Source organism: Triticum dicoccoides, chromosome 1A (genome assembly GCF_002162155.2).
Source record: "Triticum dicoccoides isolate Atlit2015 ecotype Zavitan chromosome 1A, WEW_v2.0, whole genome shotgun sequence".
NCBI lineage: Eukaryota > Viridiplantae > Streptophyta > Magnoliopsida > Poales > Poaceae > Triticum > Triticum dicoccoides.
Genome location: NC_041380.1, coordinates 195,317,744 through 195,343,950, shown reverse-complemented (window position 1 = coordinate 195,343,950; position 26,207 = coordinate 195,317,744).

Genomic DNA, 26,207 nt, shown 5'->3' with positions numbered 1-26,207 from the left:
TAGCAAGTGTAACAGTGAGCAATAGTAACGCAGCAAGATCAATAGGGATAAATTCGCAGGCATTGGATCGGTGACTTGTTGGATGATATTCATCATGTGACAGTTATAACCTAGGGTGATACGACACTAGCTCTAGTTCATCGATATAATGTAGGCATGTATTCCATAAATAGTCATACGTGCTTTATTAAAAGAACTTGCATGACATCTTTTGTCCTACCCTCCCGTGGCAGCGGGGTCCATATTGGAAACTAAGGGATATTAAGGCCTCCTTTTAATTGAGAACCGGAACAAAGCATTAACACATAGTGAATACATGAACTTCTCAAACTACGGTCATCACCGGGAGTGGGCCCGGTTGTTGTCACTCTAGGGTTGCCGGATCATAACACATAGTAGGTGACTATAACTTGCAGGATCATATCTAAAACATGGATATAATGATGAATTCATAAACGGTTCAGATCTAAAATCATGGCACCCAGGCCCAAAGTGACAAGCATATTAAGCATGGCAAAGTCATAGCAACATCAAGCTAGGAACATAGTGGATACTAGGGATCAGGCCCTAACAAAACTAACTCGATTACATGATGAATCTCATCCAACTCCTCACCGACTAGCGAGCCTATGAAGGAATTACTCACTCCCGGTGGGGAGCATCATGGAATTGGCGATGGAGATGGGTTGGTGATGACGAAGAACGAAGACCCCCCCTCTCCGGAGCCCCAAACGAACTCCAGATCCACCTTCCCGAGGAAGAACAGGGCTTGGTGGCGGCTCAGTCTCGTGGATCGCAATAATCCTTTCTCCCTGATTTTTTCTGGAATAATGTGATTTTATATTATCAGGGGGTCATCAGCGGGGCCACCAGGTGGGTACAACCCACTTGGGCGTGCTAGGAGGGGGGGGTGTGCCCTAGTGGGTTGTGCCCACCTAGGGGCCCCTCTCCGGTGGGTCTTGGCTCCAGAAATTCTTATTATTGGTATAAAAAATCCTCACAAAGTTTCGTTCCATTCCGAGAACTTTTATTTCTGCACAAAAACAGCACCATGGTAGTTCTGCTGAAAACAGCATTAGTCCGGGGTTAGTTTCATTCAAATCATGCAAATTAGAGTCCAAAACAAGAGGAAAAGCATGAGAAAAAGTAGATACGTTGGAGACGTATCAACTCCCCCAAGCTTCAACCTTTGCTTGTCCTCAAGCAATTCAGTTGATAAACTAAAAGTGAGAAAGAAAAACTTTTACGAACTCTTTTGCTCTTGTTTGCATAAATAAGCTTAAACAACACCCAGGTTTCAGGCAACATTATAACTAACCATGTCGATAATAACTCTTAAAGATTATAATGACTCATATCAATGACATAATCAGCTAGCTAGCAATAATAAGATATCTCAAACGACAACACGTTGTCAAAACAACCATGATATAATATGAGAATAGTGGTATCTCGCTAGACCTTTCTGAGACCGCAAAACATAGATGCAGAGCACCTCCAAAGTTCAAGCAGCGACTAAACATTGCAATTCATGGTAGAAAAGATCTAGTCATGATGCACCCAACATTAGCTACACACCATGCATAAATCATGACCACCGTGCTCTACTCAGTTTCTGGCGCTTGTTTTAGAGGGTGATGACACAACATAAAAGTAAATAGAAAGTCCCTTCGCAGAGGGAAGCAGTGATTTGCAGAGGTGCAAGAGCTCAATTTTTAAAACAGAGATAAATGAAATTTTGAGACATGCACCCTTCTCATTTACTTCACAACCATCAGTTATCAACATCTTCCATGCTAAGCACACTAGTGGCGGTTCCCAAGCGATAAAAGTAAAGGTTTACTCCCCCTCCACCATCAATCACACTCCACGGCTTGTACAAAACAACGGGTGCCGTCCATACCAACATCAGTCCTGGGGGAGTTTTGTTTAATTATTTACATTTTTTAGTTCGGGACAGACAATCCCTATTACTGCCCATTTTATCGTGCGATGGCGAGTGAATAAACACTTGACCTAAGAATAACCCGCTTAGCATGGAAGATACCGACCACCTCCTGTCGTTGCATGAACGATCCAGGCACACAAAACGGATAAATTTTTAGAAGTTTTTAGAGGTGGCACATGCAAATTTACTTAGGACGGCAGGGTAATACCGTATATAGGTAGATTGGTGGACTCATCTGGAATAACTTTGGGTTCAAGGTTTTTGATGTACAAGCAGAATCCCCACTTAGTACAGGCGAAGGCTAGCAATTTAGATTGAGAAGCGGCCAGCTAGATAGCAACAACGATCATAACCATGCATTATGCGTAAGTAACATTGGACACTAGCATGAGTAGGATATGAACACCATGAACATAAACATTATAGAGGCTATGTTGGTTTTGATTCAACTACATGCATGAACATGTAACAAGTCAAGCCACTTGAACATTCAGAGGAGGATACCATATCATCATACTACATCACAATCATCTTAACGCTATGTTGATATCCAAGATAAATCATTATTAACTCCCAGCTACTTATGCATGTCATGAGAAACTATAATCTCTAATTGTCATTGCAAACATGTTTAATCATAATGGGTTGAAGCCTGGATGCTAGGTTAAACATATTTACACAAATAGAACAAGTCGAGTTCATACCAGTTTCTCTTTGCCACGACCAGTTCATCGAATGTCATCATTATTGCCTTTCACTTGCACGACTGAATGATATGAAAATAATAATAGTGCAAGAGTGCCTTGGACTAAGATCGAATCTGCAAACATTTTATTCAACAGGAGAAGACAAGGTAAAATGTAATCTTTATTAGTTCAATAATTATTCAAACGGGAGCTACTCAACATTTTCATCGTGGTCTTCTCCTTGGTACAACTCGAATAAAAGAAAAGGAAATTCATAGAAACACAGTGAAACTAGCAACATTATAACTAACCATGTCGACAATAACTCTTAAAGATTATAATGATTCATATTAATGACATAATCAGCTAGCTAGCAATAATAAGATATCTCAAACAGCAACACGTTGTCAAAACAACCATGATATAAGATGACAATAATGGTGTCTCGCAAGCCCTTTCTGAGACCACAAAACATAAATGCAGAGCACCTCCAAAGTTCAAGCAGCGACTAAACATTGTAATTCATGGTAGAAAAGATCCAGTCATGATGCACCCAACATTAGCTATACACAATGCATAAATCATGACCGTTGTGCTCTAGTCAGTTTCTGGCGCTTGTCTATAGAAGGTGATGACACAACATAAAAGTAAATAGATAGTCCCTTCACAGAGGGAAGCAGTGATTTGCAGAGGTGCCACAGCTTAATTTTTAAAATAGAGATAAATGATATTTTGAGGCATGCACCCTTCTTATTCACTTCACAACCATCAGTTATCAACATCTTCCATGCTAAGCACACTAGTGGCGGTTCCCAAGCGAAAAGTAGAGGTTTTGACTCCATTGGGAGTTTTTATTTGATTATTCAAGAGATGAACTCTTTTTCTTATGTTTGCACTTTGGGACTGGGCATCCCTATTACTGCCCATTTCCTCGTGCGATGGCGAGTGAATAAACACTCGACTTGAGGATAACATGCTTAGCATGGAAGATATCGACTACCTCCTATCGTTCCATGAACGATCCAGGCACACAAAACGGATAATTTTTAGAAGTTTTTAGAGGTGGCACATGCAAATTTACTTAGGACGGCAGGGTAATACCATATATAGGTAGGTAATGGTGGACTCATATGGAATAACTTTGGGTTGAAGGTTTTTTATGTACAAGCAGAGTTCCTAGTTAGTACAGGCGAAGGCTAGCAATTAGGATTGGGAAGCGGCCAGCTAGAGAGCAACAACGATCATAACCAGGCACTATGCATAAGTACCATTGGACACTAGCATGAGTAGGATATGATCACCATGAACATAAATATTATAGAGGCTATGTTGGTTTTGATTCAACTACATGCATGAACATGTACCAAGTCAAGCCACTCGAACATTCGGAGGAGGATACCATATCATCATACTACATCACAATCATTTTAACGCTATGTTGATATCCAAGATAAATCATTATCCACTCCCAGCTACTTATGCATGGCATGAGAAACTATAATCTCTAATTGTCATTGCAAACATGTTTAATAATAATGGGCTGAAGCCTGTATACTAGGTTAATCATATTTACATAGACATAACAAGTTGAGTTCATACCAGTTTCTCCTTCCCACGGCCAACTCATTGAATATCGTCATTATTGCCTTTCACTTGCATGATTGAATGATATGAAAATAATAATAGTGCAAGAGTGCCATGGACTAAGCTGGAATCTACAAAAGATTTTATTCAACAGGAGAAGACAAGGTAAAATGGGCTCTTATTAGTTCAACAGTTATTCGTATGAGAGCCACTCAACATTTTCATCATGGTCTTCTCCTTGGTACAACTCGAATAAAAAGAAAAGAAATTCAGAGAAACACACTAAAATATTTTTGGAGTTTTTGGTTTTCTTCAACAAGCAAATAAAAAGCAAAAACGAGAAAAACTATTTACACGGGAAAGCTCCCAACAAGCAAAAGAAGAACAAGGAAATCTTTTTGGATTTTTTAGTACTACTACTAAGCATGCATAGAAAGTAAACTAGCTACAACTGATTTTTTTTTTGTTTTTTAAAGTTTAACAAACACACAAGAAGAAAGCAAGAAATAAATCTAAGCATGGATGATACAATGAAAAAGTGTGAGCACCGACAAACAGAATGATATGTGAACATCAATATAATGTTGGTGAGAACATGTACTCCCCCAAGCTTAGGCTTTTGTCCTAAGTTGGTAATCAATCAGTAGCCTGGAGGGTAGTAGGGATCCAGACGAGCGGGCATCCACTCATCCCACTGCGGAGGTGCCTGGTGTGCTGCCTCCTCAGCAGCCTGAGCGTTCTGATAGGCAATGATGTATGCAGGCATAATCCTATATCCACCCCTGGCAACATAATCAAACAAAGCAGGAGCAGGCAACTGAATAACATCGCAAGTCCTCACACTAAAAACCAGGTTATGCGGAATAGGGGTGTGAGGGGACTCAATATCAGTAAAACGGTGGTGATCCATGGCTCCATGGTCTAGGTGAACTTTGGTCAAAGGGAAATCATGAGGATGTATCTCAACCTCGAAGTGAGCCGCCAAACGAGTAACATAAATCCCACCATGTCTTTCACCCTGTGATTTATTAAGATGGAGGCGACGACCCACAATAGCTCCCAAGCTATAGGTGTTGTCGCCCTCTAGTGCTCGACGTAAAACAACAAAGCTGGTGGACTAAGCGCACCTACTTTCTTTCTAGCAAGCAAGCATTTAGCAACAAATAAAGAAAAATAGTGTATGGCAGGAAAGTGTATGTTAGCAGCCGTAGTGGCTAACACTCCTCTGTCATCACCCATTGTTAGAGTGCGATAATAATCCTCAAACCCAGCCGGTCTAGGCTCAGCCAAGCTCCCATCAGACGGGATCATGTATATGTCACAAAACTCAGTAAGTGGTATCTAATGGTTTTCAGCATATAAATTAAAGCTCACTTCAGGGGGATTATTTCTAGGCAAGAAAGTAAAGCTCTGAACAAAGATGTTTGTGAGGATTTGGTGCTGGTCACACTCATCTGCGATGAAGTCGGTGAGGCCGGCATTAGCAATGTATTGCATGTATTCCTCAAGAATTCTAGCCTCTTGCAGGAACGAGGTGTGCGGCCATTCACACGGTCGTACTTCTGCCAACCTCCGAGGGTGGAGATCATTGTCAGAAGACTCCCCAATAACACCCTTGGAGTTCTTATTAGAACCAAACTTCCTAAAGATATTCATGTCCGCGTACAATTTTCTGAAAATAAATATTTTGGAGTGACAAAAATTTGTCAAAAAAACTTTGTAAGACTGTACTCATAGGGATACATAGAGGCCATAACAAGCATTCAAACAACTTAGAACACTAAGAATTCAACATGCAAGCACATCTACAGCAGCACCAATAGTAGCTAATTATTCAAAGTATAAACCACTAAAAAAACTAATTGGACAAATGGTGGAGTCACATACCAAGCAACAATCCCCCAAAACAGTTTCGGAAACGGAGCTTCAAGCAAAGGGATCGGTATCCGCGGGTTTGAGCTCAAGAACACGGGAGAGAGATAGCAATGGGGAATTTTTTTTCTGGATGTAAGTGATGATGTGGGATGAAAAGTGATAACCCACAAGTATAGGGGATCGCAACAGTTTTCGAGGGTAGAGGATTCAACCCAAATTTATAGATTCGACACAAGGGGAGCCAAAGAATATTTGAAGGTATTAGCAGCTGAGTTGTCAATTCAACGACACCTGGAGATTAATTATCTGCAGCAATATGATCAGTAGAAAAGTAGGTTGATAATTTTGATAGTAGTGACAGCAGTAACGGTAACAGTGATCTTGATAGCAGTAATTTGTAGCAAGTGTAACAGTGAGCAATAGTAACGCAGCAAGATCAATAGGGATAAATTCGTAGGCATTGGATCGGTGACTTGTTGGATGATATTCATCATGTGATAGTTATAACCTAGGGTGATATGACACTAGCTCTAGTTTATCGATATAATGTAGGCATGTATTCCGTAAATAGTCATACGTGCTTTATTAAAAGAACTTGCATGACATCTTTTGTCCTACCCTCCTGTGGCAGCGGGGTCCATATTGGAAACTAAGGGATATTAAGGCCTCCTTTTAATTGAGAACTGGAACAAAGCATTAACACATAGTGAATACATGAACTGCTCAAACTACGGTCATCACTGGGAGTGGGCCCGGTTGTTGTCACTCCGGGGTTGCCGGACCATAACACGTAGTAGGTGACTATAACTTGCAAGATCATATCTAAAACATGGATATAATGATGAATTCATAAACGATTAAGATGTGAAATCGTGGCACCCGGGCCCAAAGTGACAAGCATATTAAGTATGGCAAAGTCATAACAACATCAATCTAGGTACATAGTGGATACTAGGGATCAGGCCCTAACAAAACTAACTCGATTACATGATGAATCTCATCCAACTCCTCACCGACTAGCGAGCCTATGAAGGAATTACTCACTCCCGGTGGGGAGCATCATGGAATTGGCGATGGAGATGGGTTGGTGATGACGAAGAACGAAGACCCCCTCTCCGGAGCCCCAAACGGACTCCAGATCTGCCTTCCCGAGGAAGAACAGGGCTTGGCGGCGGCTCAGTCTCGTGGAAAGCAATAATTCTTTCTCCCTGTTTTTTCTGGAATAAGATGATTTTATATTATCAGGGGGGTCATCAGCGGGGCCACCAGGTGGGTACAACCCACTTGGGCGTGCCAGGAGAGGGGGGCGTGCCCTGGTGGGTTGTGCCCACCCAGGGGCCCCTCTCTGGTGGGTCTTGGCTCCAGAAATTCCAATTATTGGTATAAAAAATCCTCACAAAGTTTCATTCCATTCCGAGAACTTTTATTTCTGCACAAAAACAACAACATGGTAGTTCTGCTGAAAACAACGTCAGTTCGGGGTTAGTTTCATTCAAATTATGCAAATTAGAGTCCAAAACAAGAGGAAAAGCATGAGAAAAAGTAGATACGTTGGAGACGTATCAACTCCCCCAAGCTTAAACCTTTGCTTGTCCTCAAGCAATTCAGTTGAGAAACTGAAAGTGGGAAAGAAAAACTTTTAGGAAATCTTTTACTCTTGGTTGCATAAATAAGCTTAAACAACACCCAGGTTTTCAGCCAACATTATAACTAACCATGTCGACATTAAATCTTAAAGATGATAATGATTCATCTCAATGACATAATCAGCTAGCTAGCAATAATAAGATATCTCAAACAGCAACACGTTGTTAAAACAACCATGATATAAGATGACAATAATTGTGTCTCGCTAGCCCTTTCTGAGAGCGCAAAACATAAATGCAGAGCACCTCCGAAGTTCAAGCAACGACCTAACATTGTAATTCATGGTAGAAAAGATCCAGTCATGATGCACCCAACATTAGCTATACACAATGCATAAATCATGACCGTTGTGCTCTAGTCAGTTTCTGGCGCTTGTCTATAGAAGGTGATGACACAACATAAAAGTAAATAGGTAGTCCCTTCGCAGAGGGAAGCAGTGATTTGCCGAGGTGCCACAGCTCAATTTTTAAAACAGAGATAAATGATATTTTGAGGCATGCACCCTTCTTGTTCACTTCAGGACCATCAGTTATCAACATCTTCCATGCTAAGCACACTAGTGGCGGTTCCCAAGCGAAAAGTAGAGGTTTTGACTCCATTGGGAATTTTTGTTTGATTATTCAAGAGATGAACTCTTTTTCTTATGTTTGCACTTTGGGACTGGGCATCCCGATTACTGCCCATTTCCTCGTGCGATGGCGAGTGAATAAACACTCGACCTAAGGATAACATGCTTAGCATGGAAGATATCGACCACCTCCTGTCATTCCATGAACGATCCAGGCACACAAAACGGATAATTTTTAGAAGTTTTTAGAGGTGGCACATGAAAATTTACTTAGGACGGCAGGGTAATACCGCATATAGGTAGGTATGGTGTACTCATCTGGAATAACTTTGGGTTGAAGGTTTTTTATGTACAAGCAGAGTTCCCAGTTAGTACATGCGAAGGCTAGCAATTAGGATTGGGAAGCGGCCAGCTAGAGAGCAACAACGATCATAACCAGGCACTATGCATAAGTAACATTGGACACTAGCATGAGTAGGATATGATCACCATGAACATAAATATTATAGAGGCTATGTTGGTTTTGATTCAACTACATGCATGAACATGTACCAAGTCAAGCCACTCGAACATTCGGAGGAGGATACCATATCATCATACTACATCACAATCATTTTAACGCTATGTTGATATCCAAGATAAATCATTATCCACTCCCAGCTACTTATGCATGGCAAGGGAAACTATAATCTCTAATTGTCATTGCAAACATGTTTAATAATAATGGGCTGAAGCCTGTATACTAGGTTAATCATATTTACACAGACATAACAAGTCGAGTTCATACCAGTTTCTCCTTCCCACGGCCAGCTCATTGAATATCGTCATTATTGCCTTTCACTTGCATGATTGAATGATATGAAAATAATAATAGTGCAAGAGTGCCATGGACTAAGCTGGAATCTGCAAAACATTTTATTCAACAGGAGAAGACAAGGTAAAATGGGCTCTTATTAGTTCAACAGTTATTCGTATGAGAGACACTCAACATTTTCATCGTGGTTTTCTCCTGGGTACAACTCGAATAAAAGAAAAGGAAATTCATAGAAACACATTGAAATATTTTTGGAGTTTTTGGTTTTCTTCAACAAGCAAATAAAAAGCAAAAATGAGAAAAACTATTTACACGAGAAAGCTCCCAACAAGCAAAAGAAGAACAAGGAAATCTTTTTGGATTTTTAGTACTACTACTAAGCATGCATAGAAAGTAAACTAGCTACAACTATTTTTTTTGTTTTTTAAAGTTTAACAAACACACAAGAAGAAAGCAAGAAATTAATCTAAGCATGGATGATACAATGAAAAAGTGTGAGCACCGACAAACAGAATGATATCTGAACATGAATATAATGTCGGTGAGAACATGTACTCCCCCAAGCTTAGGCTTTTGTCCTAAGTTGGTAATCAATCAGTAGCCTGGAGGGTAGTAGGGATCCAGAGGAGCGGGCATCCACTCATCCCACTATGGAGGTGCCTGGTGTGCTGCCTCCTCAGCAGCCTGAGCGTTCCAATAGGCGATGATGTATGCAGGCATAATCCTATATCCACCCCTGGCAACATAATCAAACAAAGCAGGAGCAGGCAACTGAATAACATCACAAGTCCTCACACTAAAAACCGGGTTATGCAGAATAGGGGTGTGAGGGGACTTGATATCAGTAAAATGGTGGTGATCCATGGCTGCACGGTCTTGGTGAACTTTGGTCAAAGGGAAATCATGAGGACGTATCTCAACCTCAAAGTGAGCCGCCAAACGAGTAGCACAAATCCCACCATGTATTTCACCCTGTGATTTATTAAGATGGAGGCGACGAGCCACAATAGCTCCCAAGCTATAGGTGTTATCGCCCTATAGTGCTCGACGTAAAACAACAAAGCTGGTGGACTAAGCGCACCTACATTCTTTCTAGCAAGCAAGCATTTAGCAACAAATAAATAAACATAGTGTATGGCAGGAAAGTGTATGCTAGCAGCCGTAGTGGCTGGCACTCCTCTCTGATCACCCACTGTCAGAGTGCGATAAAAATCCTCAAACCCAGCCGGTCTAGGCTTAGCCAAGCTCCCATCAGAGGGGATCATGTATATGTCACAAAACTCAGTAAGTGGTATCTAATGGTTTTCAGCATATAAATTAAAGCTCACTTCAGGGGGATTATTTCTAGGCAAGAAAGTAAAGCTCTGAACAAAGATGTTTGTGAGGATTTGGTGCTGGTCACACTCATCTGCGATGAATTCAGTGAGGCCAGCATTAGCAATGTATTGCATGTACTCCTCAAGAATTCTAGCCTCTTGCAGGAACGGGGTGTGCGGCCATTCACACGGTTGTACTTCCGCAACCCTCCGAGGGTGGAGATCATTGTCAGAAGACTCCCCAATAACACCCTTGGAGTTCTTCTTAGAACCAAACTTCCTGAAGATATTCATGTCCGCGTACAATTTTCTGAAAATAAATATTTTGGAGTGACAAAAATTTGTCAACAAAACTTTGTAAGATTGTACTCATAGGGATACATAGAGGCCATAACAAGCATTCAAACAACTTAGAACACTAAGAATTCAATATGCAAGCACATCTACAACAGCACCAAGAGTAGCTAATTATTCAAAGTATAAATCACTAAAGCAAAAACTAATTGGACAAATGGTGGAGTCACATACCAAGCAACAATCCCTCGAAACAGTTTCGGAAACGGAGCTTGGAGCAAAGAGATCGAAATCCGCTGGTTTGAGCTTAAGAACACAGGAGAGAGAGCAAGAGTGATTTTTTTCTGGAGGTAGGTGACAATGTGGGCTAAAGAGATAAGTGAGGGGGCCCACGTGGGGCCCACAACCCCCAGGGCGCGCCCAGGTGGGTTGTGCCCACCTAGTGAACCCCCCTCTGGTTATTTTTGCACCAAAAATTCTTAAATAATTAGGAAAAACTCATATAGAATATTCAGAGCATTCTGAGAACTTTTATTTTTGGGTCATTTTTTTATTGCACAGGAAATTCAGAAAACAAACAAAACATGGCATTTATTTTATTTAACTAATAAAACAGAGAATAAAAAGTAGGGACAGAAAGTAGTGCTTACTAAATTCATCAACTGCATACCGCTCAAAAATGATTCATTAATAAGGTTGATCAGGTCTTATTAACAACCACTTTCGTTTAGTATGAAACCGAAGAACTTTCGTAAATCACTAAGTTACCTCAATGGGGATACGCATTTCCCCAACAATAAACGTTTCATATTTCTTTTTGGAAGTACGTGGAGGTATTTGAAAACTTCCAATAGTGATTGTCGGAGATTTTTCAATAACATTAATACCATTCACTTGGAATTGTTTCTTCGGAAAGTGCACCGTATGCTCATTACCATTGATATGAAAAGTGACCTTGCTTTTATTGCAATCAATAACAGCCCCTGCAGTATTCAAGAAGGGTCTACCAAGGATAATTGACATGTTGTCGTCCTCGGGCATCTCAAGTATAACAAATTCAGTCAAAATAGTAACATTAGCAACAACAATGAGCACATCCTCACAGATACCGATAGGTATGGCAGTTGATTTGTTAGCCATTTGTAAAGATATTTCAGTAGGTGTGAGTTTATTCAAGTCAAGTCTTTTATATAAAGAGAAAAGCATAACACTAACACCAGCTCCTACATCACACAAAGCAGTTTTCACATAATCCTTTTTGATGGAGCCAGGTATAGTTGGTATACCCGGATCTCCAAGTTTTTTAGGTACTCCATCTTTGAAAGTATAATTTGCAAGCATAGAGGAGATTTCAGCTTATGGTATTCTTCTCTTATTTGTGATGATGTCTTTCATATACTTTGCATAAGGAGGCATTTTCAAGATATCAGTCAAGCGAGTACGCAAAAAGACTGGCCTCAGCATTTCAGCAAAGTGTTCAAATTCTTCATCATATTTCTTTTTAGTTGACTTGGGTGGAAAAGGCAAAGGTTTTTGAACCCACAGTTCTCTTTCTTTACCATGTTTTCTAGCAATAAAGTCTCTTTTATCATACCTTTTATTTTTAGGTTGTGGGTTATCAAGATCAACAGGTGGTTCTATCTCAACATCATTATCTGGTTCTTTATCATTTGTTTGAGTGTCTTCATGAACATCAGCATTATCTTTTTCATTATCACTAGTTGAGTGTTCATTACCATATTGAGTTTCAGCATCAGAGATAGAAGTTTCATTTTCATTATCAGGAGGTTTTTCTATTTCAGGTTCACTAGAAGTGTGCAAAGTCCTATCATTTTTCCTTTTTCCTTTTCTTTCTAGAAGGACTAGGTGCACTAGTGTTGTTTCTTTGTGAATCTTGTTCTATTCTTTTTGGGTGTCCCTCAAGATAAAGTGGTTCCTGGGTCATTTTACCTCCTCTAGTTGCAACTCTAACAACAAAGTCATGCCTATTATGATTCATTTAATCAAGTAATTCTCTTTGTGATTTAGCAACTTGTTCTAGTTGGGTTTTGTTGGGGAAACTGATCCACGAACACCTATGGGGCCGGCGGACCGAGCCCCTTTCAGTTCGGCGGGGGGCGGAGATCACACGAAGAGCAGATCGAGGCGAAGCACACGAGCGGTTTACCCAGCTTCGGAGCTCTCCGGAGAGATAACACTCCTACTACTGCTTGTTTGATTATCTTGTCTTCTTGCTCCAGAGAGAGAGTGTAGTGTTTTTCTGGGTTCCGAACCAGTCGAACCCTCTCTATGTTGCGCATGGGCCTCCTTTTATATGCTAAAGGGGTCACCGACAGGTGGCAACGCAGAGAAGGGTACAAATGTAAAAAGTGAGGTGGTTGGTACAGTTACTTGTACAGTGCACCCTACCTAACCCTGATGGCAGGGGACAAGGGCATTAAATGCCTGTCTGAGTCGCCCAAACAGTGCAGAAAAGGATCGTTAGGGGCGCCACCGTTCGCCACGATGGCGATCTTGTCAGCTTCGCATGCCACTGCGCACCGCTGGCTGCACAGCCTCCCGCCACGCGCGCCTGGAGAGGCCCCCAGAGCGACACGTTGGTGGATGCGCTGGAGCGTGGGCACAGAGTGGCCGCCTGCCGCGGCAAGCGCCTTTCCGCTACTGTTATCTTGTCGGGTCCGGAAGCTTGTCGCTCACCGGGCCTCGAGGTACCTTGGTTGATCTTCCCGGCAAGCTCCTCTTGCCGGGGCCTTGTTGCCTTGCCGGAGCGTGTGGCGCGTCGCGGCAAGTTCCTCGGAGTGCCTTGGTTGGCCTTCCCGGCAAGCTCCTCTTGCCGGGGCCTTGTCTCCTGAGCTTAAATACTTTGTTCTTGAATGGCTCCAAGGGAACCACGGAGGATCTTGGCGTTCGCCCGGCAAGCCTTGCCGCGGGGTGCTGCAACTGCCCGTGCACAAGTTCAGGGTACTAGGGTACCCCTATTCTAGTACACCGACAGGAGCCCCCGGGTCTGGGCCAGACACGGTGTCGAGCGCTGTTGGGCCAGGCCCAAGATAGGGCACGGGCACACGCGGATTGGGCCACGCCGAATCTCGCTCCGTATCCACCGCGCTCTCCCCTAACGGCACGCGTTGAATGCGGCGTCGTGGGAGAGATCGTGGGTGGTTCTTTATTCGGAAGGGCGAAACGTCCGCCCCGTCCCTCTTTATAAGCAGAGAAACAGGGGCAGTTCGTTCCCCCTCGCTGGTTGCTACTACTCCATCTTCACGAACCTCCGCCGCCCCCCTTCTTCTCAAAGCCGAGAGAGCAGCGCTCCGCCCCCCATTGCCACCAGCATCACCAACGCCGTCGACCTCCCCCACCACCTCCGCCATGGCTCCGAAAGCCGACAAGGGAAAGGGCGTGAAGTCGGCCGAGGCGCAGCGGCTCGCGGCACTGCGGAAGGAGCGGGCGATCTTCTCCCCCCAGCTCGGCGCGAAGGAGCTGAGGGAGTACTTCTACCTCTTTTGGGCGACGGAGACGCGTGCGCATCCGCGCACGAGGGTACTCCCGGCCGCTGCTTCGGAACTGGCTCCAAACGGGTACCCATTCTTCGCGCTGTTCTTCTATTGCGGGCTCTGCCCACCCTTCTCAGAGTTCTTCTGCGATATCATGAACACCTACGGCCTCCGCCTCCTTGATTTCACCCCCAACACCGTTCTGACCATGGCAGTTTTCGCACATTTGTGCGAAAACTTTGTCGGAGTCCACCCCAATGTTGCTCTTTTCCGCCACTTCTTCATGCCTCGGGTAGAGAGAGGAGAGCCGCTTGCCGGAGGGATCGCCTGGATCTCGAGAGTCGGCAAGAAGGAGGCGTACTTGGAGGGTGAGCTCCGCAGCAAGTGGGAGGAGTGGAGAGCGGAGTGGTGCTGGATCGTCGAGGATAATCCGCAGCCCTTCACCGCCGTGCGCCAAGCTCCAATAGTGCGCGGCAATGACTGGAGCAACATGGCCCCGGAAGACGAGAGGCTGAAGATCGCCATTACTAGGATCCTTCGCCTCAGGCTTGCCGGGCTCACTATAGGCGCTGTAGGCGCAGATTTCCTCCGCCGCCGCATCGCCCCCCTGCAGGAGAGGGGGAGGCCCGCTTGGGAATTCAAGAACTCGACGGACATCAGGCTGCGGCCGGGCCTCAACTACAACTTCACCGTCTTGGAGCTGGATGCAATGCTCCTGGAGTTGTTCAAATGCGATCCCCAGCACCCATTCACGCTGGCGAGGGGCGTCGTTCCATTGTGCAATAATTCTTCGCTTGACCGGATCCGCGCCATGATGCTGTTGTGCGATTCACACGGAATCGTTCCAACTTGGCAAGAGCCTGCGGATGACATCGTGCAAGCGTTCTTCGACAACTTGGAAGAAGTGCCGGTCCGCGCTGACGAGCAGAAGAGCCTCACCCGTGACACCACCGACGAGGAGCTGCAGCGCATCGCCACTAGGGCGGAAGAGGTTGCAGCCGCAGCTGCCGCGGGCGCATTCGGGTTCACTGTGGAGGAGGCGGAGGCGGCAGAGGCGGCAAACCTCGCCGAGCGCACGGAGTTCATTGGCAAGGAAGAGCCTGCCGGCTCTGAAGCTGAGCCGAGCGAGGCCGGCGAGGAAGAGCCCGAGCCTTCAGAAAGCTTGCCGCAGGCGAAGCCCCCCGCCCCGCCAAGAAGGTGTCTTCGCAGGGCCGCAGACGTAGCGGGGCGGCAGCCGGGTCAACAGCCGCCGAGCCGTGCGACACGCTCTACCGCGGCAAGCAATGTTGCCGCGGGAGCGCCTCACGCAGCAGCGGCAACTGGAGTGGGATCTTCCCGGGCCATCGCCACCGCCCCCGCCAAGCGGGCAAGGGATCCTACTCCTCCGCCTCGCCGCACCGGAAGGGAGCCAGACTTCGATCTTTCCGCGCTCAGCTCCAACGAGGAGGAAGAAGAGTAAGTTTCTTTGGTGCTCTTGTAGTTCTTCAATCTTGCTGTTTTTATCTTGTATCTGACTTGCTTCAATCTGAACTCCTTTCTTTTCAGGACGCTGGCCCAGAGAGCGGCGAAGAGGGCCAAGGCCGCGGTGATTGTCATCGAAGATGACCCCACCGTGTCAGCAGGGGGTGGGTCCGAGACCACCTTGACGGACCCGGCAACCACTCCTCAAAGCAGCCCCCAGCGTAAGTTCATAGTTAGTTTTCTGCTGTCAGGCGCGCATGAGTGCTTTTTCCTTTGTTGATATCTTGCTTGTTGATTTGTGTAGGAGCAGAGCAGCCATATCAGGAGCGCCCGGAAGCTGGTCCCGAAGTGCCATCTGCTTCGACTATGCCGCCAAGGGAGGAGTCCCCGACAAGGGAGCGCTCTCCGGCAAGGGAGAACTCTCCGGCAAGGGACAACACCGTCGATCCTGCGGCGGCCGAGACCGTAACTGCAGATCTTGGCACAGGTAATTCACTTGTCCAAAAACTTTCCCTTGGGTTCTTCTGATTTTCTTCTCTTGGATTTTTGATTGATTTTTCTCCCTTCTTTGTTCTTCAGACCCATCTGCTGCTGAGCCAATGGAGACAGAGGGCGCCGGCGAGGAAGGCGCGCATGGCAGCACTGACGATGCTGCCGCCAACAAAGAAGGGGCCGGTGCTGATGAGACCGCCGGCGAGGAGGCCGCCAAGGCTGCCGCCGCAGAAGCCGGCAAGGGGTCGGGCGATCGCACTGACGACCCTGAGGCCGCAGGAGCGCCAGGCGCTACGCCGACCACCGATCCCTTTGCCGCTGCTGCGGAGCCGGGCTCCGAGGAGCCCCAGCCCGGCGCCTACTTGAAGGCCGGCGACGATATCTTCATCAAGCTACCCTGGGTGTCGAGCTCCAGGGCGCTGGTCGAGGGGGAAACTTTCGATGAGGAGGTGCTCGCCTCCGCTGGACTGTCGTTGGTCGACGCGCCCAGCAGCAGCAGTGGCGAGCCTGAGGAGGAGCAGCTGCTGCGGAAGCTGCTGTCACTCTACCGCGCATGGCAGGCCAAGCTGGCTTCCCGGGAAGCGCTTGTCGCGAAGGCGGGAGTTGATATGGAGAAGCGCGCGGAGGAGCTCCGGGGCCACAATCAAGAAACTCTTCGGTCCCTGGCACAGGAGCGGGAGCGACTCGCCGAGGAGCGCACGGCCTTCCTTCTCGAGAAGGCCGAAGCTGAGGAGGAACAAAGGCTGGCCGCCGAGAAGCAGTCCGCGCGAGAAGGCGAATTGGTGCAGCGGAAGGCCAACCTCGACAGCTACGAGGAGGAGCTCGCCGAGCGCGAGCAAGCACTTGGCGGGGCGCTCAAGGAAGCAAAAGGACGCTGCCGCAACCGCAGAGGCCGCCAAGAAAGAGCTGGAGGAGAAGGTTGCACAACTGGAGGCCAACATCGGGAAGAGCGGCGAGGAGCTTGCCGCGCTCAAGCGTGAGCGTGAGAAGGATGCTGCCGCCCACGGTGAGCTGCAAGGTCTTCTCGCTAAGAGGGGCAAGGAGCTCAGCACCGCCAAGGATTCCAATGCAGACCTGGAGTTGAAGCTGGCCACGCCGACGTGGACGCTGGACGGCGCCAAGGAGCGGGAGAAGACCTTGTCGGAGAAGGTCAAGGCTGACAAGGCGCTGCTGGAGAGCATCGCAGTTACCCAGAACTCATTCAGAGATACTGTGGAGCACTGGACCGAGGGTCTGGTGAATATTGCCGCAGTCATCGACGAGGAGCTGGCGCAGCTGGGGATGGAGGACTTTGGGTATCCCTCCGACGAGAATCTCCAACCCAGCGCCAAGCTCAGCCTGTTCTTCAAGGGCGTGGCGACGGCACTCCAGCGGCTCCGGGAGAAGATCCCAAAGCAGCTGGCCGACGAGTCGTGCAGAATCTGCGCCGGAGTTCTCCAGAAGGTGCTGATGAAGGTGGCCTTCCGCAATCCAGGCCTCAGCTTCACCAACGTCCTCAAGTCCTTGCCGCCAGACGCCGATTGGGACACACTCAAGGCCCTTGTCGCACCCATTGTGGACAAGGTGAGCGAGATCAAGAGGGTTGAGGGCGATCGCGTAGACTAGGCCGCCTATTTCTTCTTTTCCCTTGTCGCTGCTAATCATGTTATGAAAAACAGTCTGTTAGAGCTGCAACAAGTTATCTTGTAATATAACTTTATTTCTGTTATCAATTGCTATGTTATTTCCTCTACTAGATTCCTTCTTTTGTATGTTTTTACCCTACGCTTCTAGGGAACTTGTCGGCGCAGGCACCCGAGCCGCGAGCGCTGAGTGCGGAACGTCAGCAGCCTGCTGGCGGCGCTGCTTCCGACAAGAAACCTTGTCGCGACTAGATGCAGCACACTTAAGTTGTTGAGCGGACTCGAAACAAAGTAAGGGCGCAACTAGCCACGAGTTGGTTCCTCCGTGCACAGGTTTTCCATACAAAGCAGGGTCGTTCGAGGAAGATAACTCAAAAATTTAAAAACTGATTGCTCAAACTTTGGCAACTTAGCTTTTCTGTCGTTTGCTTCCGGCAAGGCAAAACTTTGCTTGAACGACGCCTGGTCCATACCACAATCTTCTCCTTCCCCCCGGCAAACTTGTGTGCGAGGGAACCTTCTTTTCCTTTGTTGAGAAAAAAAAGATAGAAGAGAAAATAATGATATGGAGCCCTTCGGCTCGTTATTGCTTACCGGATGTAGGTGCTGCACAAAGTGTCAGATAACGCATGCAAGAAAGAAACTAATGCATGACATGGACAAGTTGTGTGGAGCACATGGGGTTTTATTTATGCACGGGATCTGCGCCCGACTTTGTACAAAGGATTATATGCAACAGCGGCAAGACTTGTACAAAAGGTGGTTGCCGGAAAGGGTTCCGGCAACCGCGCCTTACGGGAAAAACTTATGAAGATGTTCTATGTTCCAGGATTTGCTCACCGGAATGCCATCTTCGGTCTCAAGGCGGACAGCGCCGGGCCTTGTGACTCGTTTCACCCGATAAGGGCCTTCCCAGTTCGGCGTCAACTTGTTGGAATTCTTGGCGGACTGAACGCGCCGAAGAACAAGGTCGCCTTCCTCGAAGCTTCTGGCCTTAACTTTGCGGCTATGGTAGCGGCGCAAAGCTTGCTGGTATCGAGCAGCTCGTACCGCAGCCTGAAGACGATCTTCCTCAAGGAGCAGCGCGTCGTCTTGTTGCAGCTGTTCTTGCTCAAGCTCATCATAAGCGAGCACTCGAGGCGATCCGTATACGAGTTCCGTGGGGAGAATTGCCTCTGCTCCATAGACTAGAGCGAAAGGCGTCTGGCCAGTGGCTCGATTTGGCGTCGTTCTAATCAACCAAAGAACCACCGGCAGCTCCTCGATCCAGTTTCTTCCGCACTTGCGCAGCCTGTCGAAAGTTCTGGTCTTGAGCCCGCGCAGCACTTCAGCATTTGCCCTCTGTGCTTGACCATTGCTTCTCGGATGAGCAACAGAAGCGAAGCAGACCTTGGCGCCAAGGTCTTGGACGTACTGCATGAAGGTGCGGCTCGTGAATTGCGTGCCGTTGTCGGTGATGATCCTGTTAGGGATCCCGAAACGGCAAACAATTGACCTGAAGAACTTGACTGCTGACTGTGCTGTCACCTTCCTCACTGGCTGCACTTCCGGCCACTTTGTGAACTTGTCGATTGCGACGTACAAGTACTCAAAGCCCCCGACAGCTTGGGGGAAAGGGCCGAGGATATCGAGCCCCCAGACCGAAAATGGCCAGGATAAAGGGATTGTCTGGAGAGCTTGAGCTAGCTGGTGTATCTGTTTGGAGTGGAACTGGCACGCTTCACACTTGGTTACTTGTGTAGTTGCATCCTGGAGGGCTGTCGGCCAAAAGAAACCTCGCCGGAAAGCTTTGCCGGCAAGTGCTCTTGCGCCAATGTGGTGGCCACATATGCCTCCATGTATCTCTGCCAACAGCTTTTGTCCATCTTCCCGGCAAATACACTTCAATTTCACACCATTGAGTCTTCTTCTGTACAGTATGCTATCGACAAACTGGTACATACTTGACTGCCGGGCTACTTTTTCCGCTTCTTCTTGGTCTTCGAGAAGTTCTCCCGTCTGAAGGAAATGGACAATCTATTGTGCCCATGCTGGAGCTTGTGGCTCGACAACAAGGACTAAAGGCACATCTGCTGCTGCGGGAACATCCGCTTCTACGGCAAGGACTTGCGGCCCTGCCGGAGCTTGATGTTCCCCGGCAAGCTTGCCGAAGCAAAACTTGTCGGGAGCGTCTGCTTCAACGGAACAAACCATAAGGCTTGCCGGAGCAGACTGCCCCTCAGCATCTTTGGTGTTGATCTTGGGGACTTTCTTGGCGGCGGCTTCGGGGAGCTCTGCCGGAAAGTAGTCACCAGAAACCAATTTCCTCTTCTTGCTTTGTCCAGTTGATGGTGTTACGGATGGTTGAGTCAACTTGAGCACAAAGATCCCTGGTTCCACAGGTAACTTTAGTGCGGCGCACTTTGACAGGCCATCAGCAATGTCATTCTGAGCTCTTGGGATATGCTCCATCTGTAGGCCGTCAAAGTGCTCTTCTAGCTTCCTCACTTCATCAACATATGCTTCCATCAATGGACTCTGGTAGTTCTTGTTCACTTGGCGGACGACAAGCTGTGAGTCACCCCTGACAATGAGCTTCTTGATCCCAAGGTCTGCTGCGATTCTGAGACCGGCAAGCAATCCTTCATACTCTGCAGTATTGTTGGTTGCTTGCTCCTTGGGAAAGTGCATCTGGACTACGTACTTGAGGTGCTCTCCGGTGGGCGCGACAAGCAGCACGCCCGCAACGGCGCCTTGCAGCGAGAAGGCACCATCAAAGTACATCAGCCACTCTTTGCTTGCCTCTTTGACGGGGATGCTCGCCTCTGGAATTTCTTCATCTGGTGTTGGCGTCCATTCTGCTATGAACTCTGCCAATGCTCTGCTTTGGATAGTTGAAGTGCTCTCAAATTTGAGTCCAAAGCTTGACAGTTCTAGCGCCCACTCGACAATCCTGCCTGTCGCTTCTGGATTTTGCAGTATCCTCTTCAGGGGAAAGCGAGTGACGACTGTGATCTCATGTGCTTGGAAGTAATGGCGCAACTTTCTCGAGGCCATGAGGAGGACGAAAAGCAACTTCTGCACACCAGAGTACCTTGATCTAGCCCCCTATAGAAGGGAACTGACAAAGTAAACTGGACGCTGCACCATTCTCTTCTGTATCTTATCATGCTCCTGCGCAGATCCATCTCTGTCGGGACCAGAGCTTGTCGGCGAAGCCCCCTGCTTGTCGCTGGATGCATCTGCCGTGGTTGCTGGCTCATCATCTGCCTCCCTCTCCGCCACTAACGCAGCACTAACCACTTGATTGGTTGCCACTATATACAGCAGCAACTTCTCTTGCGGCTTAGGTGCGACAAGTGTTGGAGTGGAGGACAGGTATCTCTTCAAGTCCTGCAGCGCAGCCTCCGCCTCCGGAGTCCATTTTATTGGACCCGCCTTTTTCAAAATTTTGAAAAATGGCAGGGCGCGCTCAGCAGATCTAGAGATAAACCTGCTGAGAGCAGCCATGCAACCGGCAAGCCTTCGTACATCCTTGACGCGCTTTGGTGCTTCGATCTGCTCAATGGCCTTGATCTTGTTGGGATTGGCTTCAATTCCCCGCTGAGACACGAAGAACCCGAGAAGCTTGCGGGAAGGGACTCCAAACACGCACTTCTCGGGGTTAAGCTTGAGGTTGATCTTGCGCAGATTTGCAAATGTCTCGTCTAAATCTTGAATCAGGGTCGCCCTGTTCTTGCTTTTGACCACTATGTCATCCATGTAGGCTTCCACATTTCTGTGCATCTGTGGCTCAAAAGCGTGGTGGACTACCCTTGCGAATGTTGAACCAGCATTCTTCAAACCGAAAGGCATCCGTACGAAGCAGTACGTGCCACACGGGGTGATAAGTGCGGTTTTCTCTTCATCCTCTTTTGCCATGAAGATCTGATGGTATCTTGAGTATGCATCAAGAAATGAAAGCAAATCACATCCGGCTGTGGAGTCAACAATCTGGTCAATGCGCGGCAAGAGAAATGGGTCTTTGGGACAAGTTTTATTAACATCAGTGAAGTCAATACAAAGCCTCCATTTCCCGTTAGCCTTGCGCACGACAACAGGATTGGCCAACCACGTGGGATGGAGCACTCCTCTGACAAGGCCTGCTGCTTCCAACTTCTTGATTTCTTCTGCGATGAATTCTTGGCGCTCCACTGCCTGTTTCCTGACTTTCTGCTTGACGGGCCGTGCATGAGGACAGACGGCAAGGTGGTGCTCAATTACTTTCCTGGGAACACCAGGGATATCAGATGGTTGCCACGCAAACACGTCGACATTCGCCCGCAGGAAAGCAACGAGCGCGCTTTCCTATTTGGGGTCAAGAGTGGCGCTGATGGTGAAGGTACCACCAGTGCCGTCCTTCTTGGCGGACACCTTCTTGGTCTCAGGTGGAGCTGCCATTGCCTTCTTACACTTGCCGGTGGAGCTCGATGGTGCATCCTCGACGGTAGCACAGCACTCCGAAGAGGTGCGCTTGCCGGAGTGGGCATCAAAACTCTTGCCAGACTTGGTCTTCTTCTTCCCCCCGGGAGCTTCAGCGGCAAGTGTCTTGCGTTCTGCTGCGGCTGCTGCTTCCCGGTAGATCTTGTCGGCACAGATAAGAGCATCCTTCTTGTCGCCAGGGACAGAGATGACACTTATCGGGCCTGGCATTTTCAGTACGTTGTACGCATAGTGAGAGGCTGCCATGAACTTGGCGAGTGCCGGACGGCCAAGGATTCCATTGTAAGGTAATGGAAAGTCAGTAACATCAAACGTGACCCTCTGAGTCCTGAAGTTCAGCTTGCTGCCAAATGTTACCGACAACGTGATCTTTCCCTTCGGCTTGCTCCTTCCCGGGTTGATTCCTTGAAATGTACCGGTCTCTTCGAGCTCGCTGTCAGGGATCTGGAGTTTCTGGAGCACCGCGGAGGAGATAAGGTTCAAGCCGGCCCCGCCGTCAACTAGCATCTTAGTGACCTTGAGGTTGCGGATTGTTGGTGACACCAACATCGGCAAGCACCCGACCGCAGTTATGCGATCAGGGTGGTCCTCAATATCAAAGATGATAGGCGTGCTGGACCATTTCAGAGGCTTGCGTGACTCGACGGGTGGTTCTGCTGCATTAACTTCCCTCACCCACTGCTTGAGCTGATGGTGCGAGGTATGCAGAGAAGCACCACCGTCAACGCACAGGACCTCTGTGGCTTTCTGGAACTCCTGCTCATCAGTCTCCTCATCATCCATGTCTTCATCGTCGTCGTCATCTTCATCCTTGTCGTGGCCGCGAGGAGGTCTGTCTCCTTGCCGCTGCTTGGCCTTGCCGCGGCGTCCTCCTCGGCCGGGACGTTTCTTGCCGGATCCCCCAGCACCTTCCTGGGCCTTCTCCTTGTCGCGCCGCTCGTATTCAGCTTTCTGTTGCTCAACAAGCTGCTCAACTTTTTTGCAGTTCTGGAGATCATGGCCCTTGGTGCGGTGGATCTTGCAATACTTCTTGTTGGTGCCGTCCTGCTTGTCGGCGACCGCCACCTCCGCGGCAACCTCCTTGCCGGAGTCACCATCTTTGGCTTTCTTGGCGCCACCACCGTTGCCGGACTGCTCAACAACTAGCACCTCTTTGCCTTTCCTCTTCCTGTTGTTTCGCCGCTGGTTTTTCCTTGCCGGGGCAGCATCTTCACTGTCAGATCCTCCCGCTCCTACATTCTCTCCGGGGAGTCTCCTCCCTTCCTTAGCACGTGCACACTTGTCGGCCAGTGCATATAACTCACTGACATCCCTGATCTTGCACATCGCCATTTCCTCCCGCATCCTGCGGTTTCGCACGTTCTGATGAAACGCGCTGATCACCGCGGTAGGGTGGACGTCTGGGATGTTGTGCTGCACACTGCTGAATCTCTGAATGTACTTGCGCAGGGGCTCTCCTTCCTTCTGGGCGAGCAGATGAAGATCACTCTCCTGGCCATGAGGCTTGTGTCCGCCTATGAAGGCACCGACAAACTGATGGCACAGATCAGCCCAAGAGGATATGGAGTTGTCCGGCAAGTGCATGAGCCAGGATCTGATGTTGGGCTTGAGCACCAGCGGGAAGTAGTTGGCAAGGATCTTGTCATCCCGTCCCCCGGCAGCCTGCACCGCAATGGTGTAGATGCTGAGGAACTCCGACGGATGTGTCTTGCCGTCGTACTTCTCCGGTACGTCTGGCTTGAAGTTCTTCGTGCTGGGCCACTGGACTTGCCGCAGCTCACGAGTGAACGCAGGGCAACCTACCGCGTACGGCAGATCGCCTGGTTCCCTGGCACATGCATGTCAACAGAGGGCCCAGCTGTCACATCCCTAGTTCTGGTATGCTCAAGGCTAGCTAGTCATGTGTGCATCATGTTTAAATTCCATTTAAATTTGAAATGGGGATTTGTGAAACCCTCAGAATCATTTTCGGAAATGACCCAAATAAAAATTGTTCCAAAAGGTCCAAGGAAATGTTCATGTTGCTCTCTGAAAATATTGGTCAGAGGTAAAATTCAAACAAATATTTTAGGAGCTCATGGATATTTAATTTTGGCCATCTGGATTAATCCGATAATTATTTGGATTGGATATATATATGTCATATATATAATATATGTCCAAAAATTATGCCATTTGCTGAGGAGCTTTGGAATAATATAGTTAGCCCCTGCAAAAATTGGCATAAGGTAATAAAATGATTTAATATTTTAAATTAAATCAAAACAAATGTCAGAAAAATAGAAAAAGAAAAACAAAACAGGAAAAACCTTACCTGGCTTCTTACCTGGCGCCTCTGGCCCAGCAGGCCAGCCCAGCCCACCACCGCCGTCGTCCTCCTGGCGCCAGTCGGCGAGGCGTGTGGCCGACGCGCGCGCACGGGCGGAGCGCCACGCCACCAGCTCGCCTGCCTGCCTCCCCTGCCAGCGCGACGCCGCGATGCTTCTTCTCGGTGCCGCCCCGATCCCCCTGGCCTCACCCCCCTCTCTCCCGTGCCATTCTCTCCTTCCCCTCGCCCCTCTCTCGCGGCCGAAATCACCGTCGCCGCCGTCCATAGCCACCGTGGCCTCGGCCATTGCCGCACCTCCCCGACATGCTTCCCAGCTCCGCCGCGACCCCCTCTCCCTCCTCACCGAGCAAAGCAACCCGGGCGAGCTCCGCTTCATCGCCATCGCCGTCGTCTTCAAGCTTCGGCCGACGAGATCGCCGTCGTCGCTCCGGCTGCCCCAAGCCTTCCCCGAGCTCGCCGACGACGCCGTTGGATTCGCTGTGAGCCCCGCCGTCGAAGCCCCCTTCTCCCCTGCCTCCCCGTGCCCCGCAGCCCGATCCCGCTCGCGCCCGAACTCCGGCCGCCACCCAAGTGGTCGCCGTCGTCGATTTAGGCCGTCTCCGGTGAAACGGAGGGCACCAGTGGATGCGCGCGAGCCCCAGCTTCCCGCGCGTGCCCTCCGCTGCTCGATTCGGCGCCGGAGTGGCAATCCCGCGCCCTCCGCCGTGTTTGCTGCCGCCGGCGGCTAAACGCCGGCGTGTTAGCCCCAGTTGACCAGGGGGTTTGACCTCCCCTGGCTCAATGACAAGTGGGGCCCGTCCCTGCTAATTCTAGTTTAGGATTAGTGTAAATTTAATTAACCTCTGTTATTTAACCATGACACTGTCGGGTGGACCCCACGTGTCAGATTTGACCTGGACAGCCGTGTTGACCCGCTGATGTAGTGATGACGTCATGCTGACGCAGTTATCCTTTTTCTGGAATTATTTTTAAGCAGGAAATTCCAGAAAATTAGCAAAACTTCAAAAATTCATAGAAATTCAATCGTAGCTCAGATTGAAATAATTTATATATGAAAAATTATCAGAAAAATGTAATCTATCCATCTATACCAGTTTCATGCATGAAAAACCAACTTATACATGCTGAATATGAGAAACACATTATGGCATATATAGGAGCTTAATTTGGAGATGCATTTGAACCTTTGGTTCAAATGGATTTCAACCAAATGGATACTAGTTGCATTAGCTCAAGCAGCATCACATCTACATGCCATGCTCATGCATCATATTGTTGCATATGTTTGTGTATTGATTGTTGGCACCGTTCCTTCTCGATAGGTCCTACTCCGGAGGACGTTCCAGAGTACCTGTCTGTGAAGCAGTGCCTCCCTTGTTGATTTACCAGGCAAGCAAACCCCCTTGTTCATTCCGATATAATCCTACTCTCTCGCTCCTGCTCTCAGTTATTGCATTAGGACAACAATGATTCATCTGCTACTTTGTGCTGCGATAGTTGAACCCATTCCTCTGCATGACCTGTCATTGCCACAGTAAATAGTTGAAACCCACTAGCATGTGTAGGAGTTGATCGAGCCATGTTGTGTTCCTACCATGCTATGCCTGCTATTGCTT